Raw genomic sequence first — 11,404 nt, 5'->3', positions numbered from 1 at the left:
AAAATTAAGATGAAATTATTATGAATCCTTTAATGCTGACTAAGCATTCTTCAACCAAAATCTAAAATGTAAAAAACTGGATAAGATATAAAAGGAGGAGATCGAAACTCACCAGGTAAAACTTATTATCTGGCGTGGTTGGAAAATCACATTACAGCCCAAAGCCAGACTGGATCTCCAGTCTGGCCCTTTCCCTTCAATATTCTCTCTCTCTCTCTCTCTCTCTCTCTCTCTCTCTCTCTCCTGATGAAGCCTGCCGCGAGCAGTACACTTTATTACACTATGTAAATAACTATGCCAGTATAAAATACAACTTTGACAAGGCACTTAAAATAGCCTACCACTATTTGTATGTTACGATTTTCAATATTCATCTGAACACATTAAGAACATTGGATTTTTCATAAGGACTATAGATCGCATTGAAAAATATTCCAACCTGGATGAAATTGAAAAAAAAAAAAGATAAAAAAAATCTGATTAGGAAAGCGTCGCCGACAAAAATATTAAAAAAAAAAAAAGGTGGTTTGCCTTAGTGCAGTCGGCTACCTCGTGAACAAATAAAAAAATTCAATTTTTTCCCCAATTCTTTTTTTCCCCGATGGATTTACACAAAGGGACAGACACCTACCGCACCGGCAAGGAACTTTATAATTTAGGACATGCTGGCCGGTAAAATTCTGCACAGTTCAGCCCTAAACATACTTTGGCGACTGCAGCCTTTTCCTGGTCTAGACAGAATTTCATTATGCAACCATTTCATCGAAATATTTAGGAAAATAACATTAAGGAGAGTGGCGTAATATGTGTTTATAATGTTTCTGTTTAATGAAAGGGTTGGTAATAACATAGAAGTCTTATCACTTAACTAAGCAGGGGGATGATAGGAAAGCTGATGGCAGAGGGGAAAATCAAACCACGTCTGTCTATACATGATCCCCTCATCCACGAGAGAGAGAGAGAGAGAGAGAGAGAGAGAGAGTGAGAGCCTTCCTGGTAGGTATGGCTAGTGTGCTTGCAAATTGAGAGAGAGAGAGAGAGAGAGAGAGAGAGAGAGAGGCACGTTCCTGGTAGGTACGGCTGTGTGTGTGCTTGCAGCTTGGAACCTTAGCAGAGAGAGAGAGAGAGAGAGAGAGAGGCTTCGCGCACCTCACCTTCAACTTGTACCCACCATCACCCATCATACATCTCTTGTGCACAGACACACACACAGACACTTGCAAGGGGGGGGGGGGGGAGAAGTTGGAGGTTGGCAGCCCTACCTCGATATTTCACACGGCTACCTAGCAAGTGTCCCCAACAGTTAAGAAAGCACCGTTCGAGATGGTTTATTCAATGGTGTGGGAACTCCAATTTGATAAACACTTCCAAAGGTGAACCAAGACAGTACAAAGGAAGGATGGTTTGGAAACGTTGCGTGAAGCGGAACTTGGTACGTCATGGCAAGGTCTTTACACCTTGTTGTTAATTAAGAATTCCAAATCATCACGTTTGAAGGATTATGCTAACAATCTATTACATAAAAAACTATATAATCATCATCATCAGCCGTTACTAGTCCACGGAAGAACGAAAGCCTCAGGCATGTCCTTCCACCTCTGTTTATAGATTTTCTGTGCCAGTCCACGCCCACAAACTTTTAGTTCGTCAATCCATCGTCTTCTCTTCCTTCCCATGCTTCTTTTACAATCTCTATATCCAATGCCTGATGTCCATTTATTGTGTCATTCTAATATGTTCTGCCCATGTCCATTTCTTTTCTTTACATGTTAGAATATCCTCTACTTTAGTTTGCTCTCTTATCCCTGTTACTTGAATTTTCTACTTTAGTTTGTTCTCTTTTCCCTGTTACTTTGAAATTTCTTAAGTGTTATTCCAATCATTCTTTCCATTATTATTATTATTATTATTATTATTATTATTATTATTATTACTAGCCAAGCTACAACCCAGTGCTCCTTAAATTGTAACTAGCTTAGGCCTATGTTCTAAGGCTTTAGCAAGGGTCAAGTTCCTGATGCATAGGTTATGGGTAGGACCATACCATTAAATACTTTTCTTTTTAGAGAAAGTGGCATTACTCTCTTCATAATCTCACTTTGTTTACCAATGATCTCCATGCAATGCTTTTCCTTTTAATTTCTTGGCTCGTTAATCCATTGTCTTCTCTCTTTTACACAGTTTCGTTTACAACCTTTAGTCCCATTCTTTTATTCTTAACATCCATCTATTGTGTAATGTTCAGTGTGTATCCTGCCCATGTCCATTTCTCTATCTTGCATGTTAGAATCGCCCTCTAGTTTACTCTCGAATCCATGAAGCTCTTTAGAAGTGTTATTCCCATATTTATTCTTTCCGTTGCTCTGAGTTGTAAATAGTTTATGCTCTAAGGCTTTGGCAAGGCTCAAAAGTTAATACTGGTATATGCACGTGTACGCCAGTGAGGGGTTAGCAAACTCATTTTAAAATAAAAAAAAACCTTATAGCTATTTCTGGTTTTGTCAACTATTGGTCTCCTAAAAGGGTTAATGACCATTGCCGTGGAACCTAACAACGTTACTATTGTTAGAGTAAACCATTATCCCCACAATTAGCTAAGATTGTTCAATTAACTATTGGTTAAGTTACGAACGAAACTTATCGGCCTAAGTATTGTAAACCAGATATCCAGTGACAAGTGGTAAATACTGACACTGATAAAACTTATTAAACTCGACTTATAAATATATTAAGAGATATAAAAAAAAAATTCTAAAAATCCTATTAACACAACTAACAAGCTTAGGTATATTTCATTACTGGAAACAAGGATTTCTGGGTGATGATAAATTAAATTTAAGAGATACAAGAAAATATTCTAGTCCATCATATGTCAATTTCTCGTTGAAATATAGGGTTAGACATAGGCTAAAATACTATGATTAGTCCTAACCTATATCACCACAAATCATCATGTAAAATAAAAGGTGTCATAAATACGATTGAAAAAAAAAAATGGCTGCATCATAAATTACTTAACATGGGGTGCCACAATCCGCCTGGCTTGAAAAAAGCAATGCAGTTTTAGTCACAGCCTAACCTCAGGTGGTGTGTCCTACCCGGGATTATCACCAACACCAGAGTTCATTGACCTTCGGTTCGAAGGTACCAAATATAGGCTTGATGTATTAAAATAATTTAATTTTCTTCATTCTAAGTCCATCTGCCCAAAATATATTTGGCCAGCAATTATGGATTACCAATATGCATGGATCAATTAGGCCTACCATGGTGTAGTGGTCGCAAACTCCAAACCATTCATTTAATAGTATTATTACCATTTACCAATGCCATCTAATGTCAACTTTATAACCAATAATAAACGAGAGAGAGAGAGAGAGAGAGAGAGAGAGAGAGAGAGATTCTACAAACTAATTCCCCGTTTCAAAAATTACACTTGGCAAAAACCCTAATTTCTGTTAAGAAATCAGACAAAAATATTGAATAACATTTTTTTCATAATTAATTAGTAAGACTGAAACGCCTATTTCCTCGAGATATTAGGTGTCTAGCATCATCTTGGAATAAACACCAAACTTTAAATGTGGAGAGGAATTTGAGTCCATATCAATTACATATTAGTGTATTCCAGTCACCGGTTCAAACTGCATTTTCTGTGTTTTAAATATCACCAAATTGAAACATCTCGTCGGTTGATTTTGGAAGGGGACTAGAAAAGTTCCACGATGAGAAAGTTCAAACGTACGCTGACAAATAATTCAAAGTTCTATTAGCTTGAACGTAGAAATGAATCACTCGGAGATAGACGACCATCCGATAAGACACAAAACTCAGAACACCAACCAAATCCCGACAACTAAAACGCGAAAATCGAGCGCCCTGGATTTGCGCTGGACAACACGTCCGGTCCAAGGATAGTGGAGAGCGAGAAAGACCACAGGCACAACCTCAAGGGATTTAAAAGCACAAGCAACGCCATCTATCTTCCGGATAATTCAAAGACTCTCGCACACAAAACCTTTTTATTCGTGTATATTCGTATAGGCTTATGTGGAATAAGATGAAAAGGTAATCAACTCAAAATTCCCAAACTGTTATATATAGGTCTAATAAACATGAATAGATGACTGAAACCAATGAAAGTTATGGTGATAATTACGAGCAAAGCAAATACGTTTACGAAGAATATATATAACAATCTATTTAACGAGGGGAATTGTTCTACAACTCTCCAAATGGCAGACAGTAATCGCCGAGGCTTATCACCATAGACTGCGCTAAAACTGCAAGCAAACCGCACAAAAGAAAATGGAGAAGCAACACGTTTTTGGTGTAACGGGCCGGTCCAACACAGCCGAACGGGTACAGCTTTAATATTTTACACACGGGACTAGTACTGTATATCATAATGAATAAAACAAACAAAAGCCCACATTCCACGGACGGCGAAAGTGGACGCAAAACAAAGAGGAACGTCCGAAAAGAGCTACAATGCAGTGTTGCTCCGTGGGAACGGTTAAAGGCAAAATAGCCAACGAAACGAGTGTGTAGTGGTGACACAATATATCATATAAATCATACGTTTTTAGTTTCAGAAGCTTTAAGAACAGAGAGAGAGAGAGAGAGAGAGAGAGAGAGAGAGAGAGAGAGATATGCCTACTCAGTGATAGAAGCGACTTGAAGAAGCTAGACTTAACTAACGTCTGCTATCTTTGCCGTACTCCTTTTTGGAGCTACTGCTGACTGCGGCACCAAACAAAGAACTATGGGTCGAGTTCTTTACCCTGCAGTGTAAAGCAATGGTCATCTAACACACACACACACACACACACACATATGAAAGTCATGTTACTAACAATCCGTGAAGATATGACTGCGATGGCTAATGTCAACAAAGCTTGAGAGAGAGAGAGAGAGAGAGAGAGAGAGAGAGAGTTGATATATAACGATTGGAGGTCAAACCTTAAGATGGAAGGAAGAGATAAAACTAGGGTGATGTTAGACAATGGAAGCTGATGAAACTTCCATGTTTAAGACTAAAAAAAAAAAAAAAAGTCTTTGTTGAACAACATCATTCACAGTTACTTAAAGTTTTCGACACGATGATCTAAAAGGATTGAAATAAATATAAGAAAAATAGGTAAGTAAATGGATTCCAACCAATGATTGATATTCATATATAGAAAATGTAAATATATTTAAGAGGATTTATATTGAATGAATTCGACAAGCATTCCTACCATCAAAAGTCTCTCTCTCTCTCTCTCTCTCTCTCTCTCTCTCTCTCTCTGTCTGGTTAGACCTATCTAAGGCGGTCTCTATAGCAACAGCCTTCCATTATTTGCGAATTGAGAAGAGGGCGACACGGCGGGAGGAGTATGGGGGGGGGGGGGGGCACAGAGGGCTTGGGTCTGCTAAGACGGCTTCTGCCTATAACGTCGCCCTTAGAGACATGGCCCTTCTCTATGCCAAGCTTACCTCTTCAACGTTCGACTCTTCCTCTCCACCATTTCTTAAGATAAAACTATCGAGAGAGAGAGAGAGAGAGAGAGAGAGAGAGAGTACACACCAGTCGCTCAAGACATATGATGGAGGAAAGAGATGATAAAAAAAAGAAGACAGAAAACGCCGTCAGCCCAGTTCAAGAAAAAGTATAAGGCTTCTCCGCTTCTTTCGGTAAGACTAAGACGTCAAGAGCATTAGGCCCTTTCCCTCGACATCACAACATGACTTCAGATTGTTCAAAACGTACGGTAGGGGATAGGAGGGGAGGGGAGGAGACGGGGGTAGGAAGTTATGGAATATATATATATATAATATATATATATATATATATGTGTGTGTGTGTATATACATATATATATATATATATATATTATATACATATATTATATATACATATTATATAAATTATATATATATATATATATATATATAGAGAGAGAGAGAGAGAGAGAGAGAGAGAGAGAGAGATACAGTATGTATATAAATGTATGTCTGTATATTTACATAAGCCTTTGCCCCAAATACGTGTCTCCTGAGAAAGAAAAAAAACAGGCAAGTCATTATTACGATCATTCATCAACTTCTGACTTTAGTAGAGAGAGAGAGAGAGAGAGAGAGAGAGAGAGAGAATGGCAAGAAACATTGAGGAGTAACACAAAGGACGTTCTTAGGTAGGAACAGGGAAGGATTTTACGATGCTGCCTCACAACAGACGAAGGGGCCTGTGTAAGCAAGGACGAGGAGGGGAAGGGAGTAGGACGATTAGAAGGAAAAAGAAGAGGAAAAGGAGAAATAGGATGTGGAAAGATAGAAAAGCTGGCAATGAGAGAATGTGAGAAAAGAAAGAAGAGCTGGTAATGAGAGAAAGAATGTGAGGAAAGAACGTAAGAAAAGTACTAGAAATGAGAGAAAATGAGAAAAAAAAACAGGAAATGAGAGGGAATGTTAGAAAATAAAGCTGAAAATGAGAGAAAGAACGTGCGAAAAGAACTGGAAGTGAGAAAAGAAGAACTGGGAATGAGAAAAAGAACGTGAGAAAAGACGAACTGGAAATGAGAAAATGAACGCGAGAAAAGACGAACTGGAAATGAGAGAAAGAACGTGAGAAAAGACGAACTGGAAATGAGAAAAAGAACGTGAGAAAAGACGAACTGGAAATGAGAGAAAGAACGTGAGAAAAGAAGAATTGGAAATGAGAGAAAGTATGTCAGAAAAGAAGATCTGGTAATGAGAAAAAGAACGTAAGAAAAGTATTAGAAATGAGAGAAAGAACGTGAGAAAAGAACAGGAATTGAGAATGTTGGAAAAGAAAGCTGGAAATGAGAGAAAGAACGTGCGAAAAGAAGAATTGGAAATGAGTAAAAGAATGTGAGAAAAGAAAGAGGAGCTAAAATTTGAAAATAATATGAGAATGTGAGAAAAGAAAATGCTGGATATGAGAGAATGTGAGTAAAGAAAGAGCTGGAAATGAGAGAAAAAATGTGAGAAAACAGAAGGAAAATGCAAATATAGGAAGAACGAATTAAATACATTTTTGGACTAAAATGGCAACAGAAAATTCTGCATTGGAATACCCAATGGGTCCTGGAGATAAATTTTAAAATCATCTCAGCATATTACAAAAAAAGGAGAGAGAGAGAGAGAGAGAGAGAGAGAGAGAGAGAGAGAGAGAAGTGGTCATTATACTTTGATTTAAGATACACAAGCGAAATAATTCTGATGGAAAAAAATAATTCAGGAAAACTTTTTACTTAGAGAGAGAGAGAGAGAGAGAGAGAGAGAGAGAGAGAGAGAGCATTGTCATTTTCCCCATCCTAAAACAAACTAAATGAGGCGGAGCAAACAACTCCGAGATAGTTTCCCTTGGAAAAACAAGGGAATATTCCTAAAATGTCAGATTCACTCCTACTAAGAAGGCAGAAAACCTCCCTAGCTGAACTGCAGCGCCCTTTGTCTCCCTCCAGATAAAATGTTGCATTTAACAGTCGGCCAACTGCGGGGAAAAAATCCACACCCCATCCCCCCTTCTGATTCCGTGGCACAAACCATTAAGATGAACGCTTAAGTATAAGCAATTAAAAGCGGTGTAACGTAGCCAACGTCTCAAAAATACTAGTAATTAGTAACTCAAGTTTTCAATGGCCAGCGCATGGAAGACCTGGTTGTGAACACGTATGGAAAAAAAGGGGGGGGGGATGTCAACCAGGAGGTTAGATGTCTAACCTCCTTGGGGGTTGAGCAGGAAGAGGGGGGGGGAGATGCGACAGTATAGAGTATGGGGGGGGGGGGTTGACGAGGAGGGGGGGAGGGGTAGGTGACAATGATATGACTACGTATAAACGACGTGGGCTCAAAAATGTTCTGGTCGGTATAACATGCACGCACGCGGAAACGTGAGAGAGAGAGAGAGAGAGAGAGAGAGAGAGAGAGAGAGAGAGATATTCAGTCCATTTGATTTTAAATATTTCAAAGGAAGCTAAGAGTGATTATTTTCCGTTGAAAGAAATCATACTCGAACCCCGAATCTACCCCTGATTATTAATTCTTGCGCAAAAGAATTCTCCGCAATCCACAGATACCACGTAATACTTAAGAAACTCAAACGGAAACTTATAAAATGTTACAATAGCGATTATTATTATTATTATTATTATTAGCTAAGCTATAATAATAATTTTTCTTCTTTTTTGTTAAAGTTTTTATAGTTTATATAAGAAAAATTTATTTTAATGTTGTTACTGTTCTTGAAATATTTTATTTTTCCTTGTTTCCTTTTCTCACTGGGCTATTTTCCCTGTTGGGATCCCTGGGCTTATAACATCCTGCTTTTCCAACTAGGGTTGTAGCTTACCAATAATAATAATAATAATAATAAGCCAAAGTCCAAGAAAATATTTAAACGCCGTTTGTCTGATAAGTCTGATACACATTCAATACCAAAGATGAATGTTAAAAGGATGTCTTAAAAATATAATTAATCATCCCATTTTACAAATAAAATTGAGGAGAAGAACGATACCGTGAAAACGCAAGACTTGCGAAGGACCAAGATCTGGCGTGTACACAATGAGACGGCCTAATCAGCATAACTCTGCATTACGACGACCCATAAACAAATAAATAATTTGGTCGTTGCCTTATTCATCGAGCTCTTTCCGCTTTCTTTCTTCTTTCTTTTTCATCACTATCATCAATAAAATGATATCGGTGGTCGAAGCCGCTGCTGACCGTCTCGTGAGTCCCACCTCTTCCCCCTCCCTTCACTTGGTCTCACTTGGGCTGGCACTGAGAGAGAGAGAGAGAGAGAGAGAGAGAGAGAGAAGCCTGGAATGAAGTGGGCACTTGGTAGGGGGAGGGGGGGAGATCGTCTGGGAGGGAAGACGGAAGGGGGGTTGGTAGGGGGAGACATTCACCGGCAAGAGATGCTGGAACGCCCACACTATACTTGGAGGTGGGCGGCGGGACGAAAAACGGGCGAGCTACCCACAGCTGCGGTTTAGGCAAAAGCATACATACAAGGAAAATAAATATTTGAATCTAAATTTGCCACTAAACGTTTCTCAAAACACAAACTAAAAGAAGAAGGTTGAATTACAATGAATAGAGATAAAACTAAAAATTTGCATTGCCCACAAAAGGGAACAATGGCATAGCACCAAACTAAAAAAAAAAACCTAATTACCAAAAAATAATCAGCAACTAAAATTCGAAGCATCAAAGGTTGGTTTCCTTATTGAGAAGAGCCGACTTTCTCGTCCTTTTGTTCCACAGTCCGTGAAAAAACTAAGACCAAATTAGCGCAATGCCGTCATGCCGCTCTCGAAAAAGGAGACGGCGTCCAAAAATATGGAGCAAGCTGGGAGGGAAAAATAGGTCTAAAAATAAACAACAAAAGCCAATCGATGGTGGAAAAGGAGAAGAAATTCCATATAGGCTCTATAATAACACCAGGTTCAGAATCAAACGTATTCATTTGACTTTCAACCACCAGAGACCTGGGCGGCCCAGAGGTTACAAAAAATCTGCACTTCAAACGCCATCATCAAAAGCTAATTATTCTTGTTTTCACAAAATAAACCCACCCGACGACCGATGTAAGTGTATGTGTATGTGTGTGTATGTGTAGGAGTACAACAATATCGTTTATTATGAATCTCTTTTCTAATATGCTATTCTGGAGTAAAGTCCACCACCAACGCCACCACTGGCCATGAAACTCGAAAAAGGCAGACTAAGGGAAGGGGGGAGTCTGACCCCCGGCCTCATTCGACCCCCAGCAGAGATGGATGAAAATGTGAAGGTGCGGTAACTTGGTGTGTGGAGAGAGAGAGAGAGAGAGAGAGAGAGAGAGAGAGAGAGAGAGGTTAATTTATGAATGTGTACGCGAAAGCAAGTATTTGGCTCTCTACCATAATGGATGGGTTGCGTGCTAGTTTTACTACAACACTGCACAGTACACTATCGGGGCGCCACAGGTGCCTACCAATAGCCTACATAGTCTAGCCCCATTAAGCCCCTTCATTATGAGCTATTCATTTTCATGGGGATATTTAATTATGACTAATTATTCTACCATTTCGTCACCCCCAAACCGAAAAAATAAAAAAAATAAAATGACATTAAAGTTAGTTAGCTGTATTTAATTCTAACTAACGTTATCACTCCCACTTGAGTTTTATTTTAATTACATGGCGTTAATGTGAGATAAGAGTGATTTGCAATAAATCAGACCGTCAGTAAATAAGTATTTTAAATAAATATCTTTTACTTTACTTTCGCCGGAAACATGAACATCGAAGCTTATGTATAAGATCGATAAAATACGTAGCTGGTTGGGACATGACACAGTCCCTTCTCTCTCTCTCTCCCTGCTGCAGAAGACGACGAAGGAGAGAGAGAGAGAGAGAGAGAGAGAGAGAGAGAGACGGGGGGGGGGGCATATAAGGCACTACCACTGTCCTCAGTAGAGTCGGGGAGGATAACCACTAACCTGGAGCAGACAACAAAGAGACGGAGAGAGAGAGAGAGAGAGAGAGAGAGAGAGAGAGAGAAGGCAGCGGTGGTGGTGGTGGCGTTGGCGGCGACGACGACGAAGAGGAGGAGGAGGAGGACGAACTTAGAAGTATGGTGGAGGAGGAGGAGGTGCTGGTAAAAAGGAAGGAGGGAGAGATAGAGAGATATGGTTTTTAATCAAAACTTAATTTCCAATACAAATCCCCGTAATGCTGAGAAAACTTCTTAAGCAAACGAAAAGCTTAAAATCTTTAATTTTCACTAAGAATTTGAAATGAATGAAGGAATGAAAAATAACAATCCAGAGAGAGAGAGAGAGAGAGAGAGAGAGAGAGAGAGAGCCAGGCCGCACAGACACACATACATACAGACAACAAAGACAGGTCGGTGGTGGCGGTAGTGTGGTAGCGTGGAGGAGGAGGAGGAGGAGGAGGAAGGAGGACGGGTGGCCGAGACCACCCCACCTCCTATCGATCTCAACCCTGGCGCGTCTCAAGTCCTCCGCCCGCCGCCACCTATTCCTCCATCTCCTCCTCTTTCTCCCGTGGTTACTACTGTTCCTCCTCCTCCTCCTCCAACTGCTGTTGCAACTCCAGCAGGTACGACCAATTTTGTGGAATTTCCAGTGGCGGGTCGTTCACACGGGATTTTCAATCCACCTGGCAGTAACACCAATCCGTTCTTAAGTTGAACTGATTCCCTTTAGTGGTGTATCTACAGAAAAAAGGAAGGGAGAATCTTACCGCAGACGCCATAAGGCAATCTTAAAGGGCAATACCCAGTGTCATCTTTTCACCAGAAGACACTTGCTCGCAAACATGTTCTGCAAATTAAGGACATCTGGTAAATGATGATGATGATGATGATAATAATAATACCAAAAATC

The sequence above is a fragment of the Palaemon carinicauda genome, chromosome 30, assembly GCF_036898095.1.
Source record: "Palaemon carinicauda isolate YSFRI2023 chromosome 30, ASM3689809v2, whole genome shotgun sequence".
Classification (NCBI taxonomy): Eukaryota; Metazoa; Arthropoda; class Malacostraca; order Decapoda; family Palaemonidae; genus Palaemon; species Palaemon carinicauda.
The sequence above is the reverse complement of the archived record's forward strand: the minus strand, read 5'-3'. Positions refer to the sequence as shown.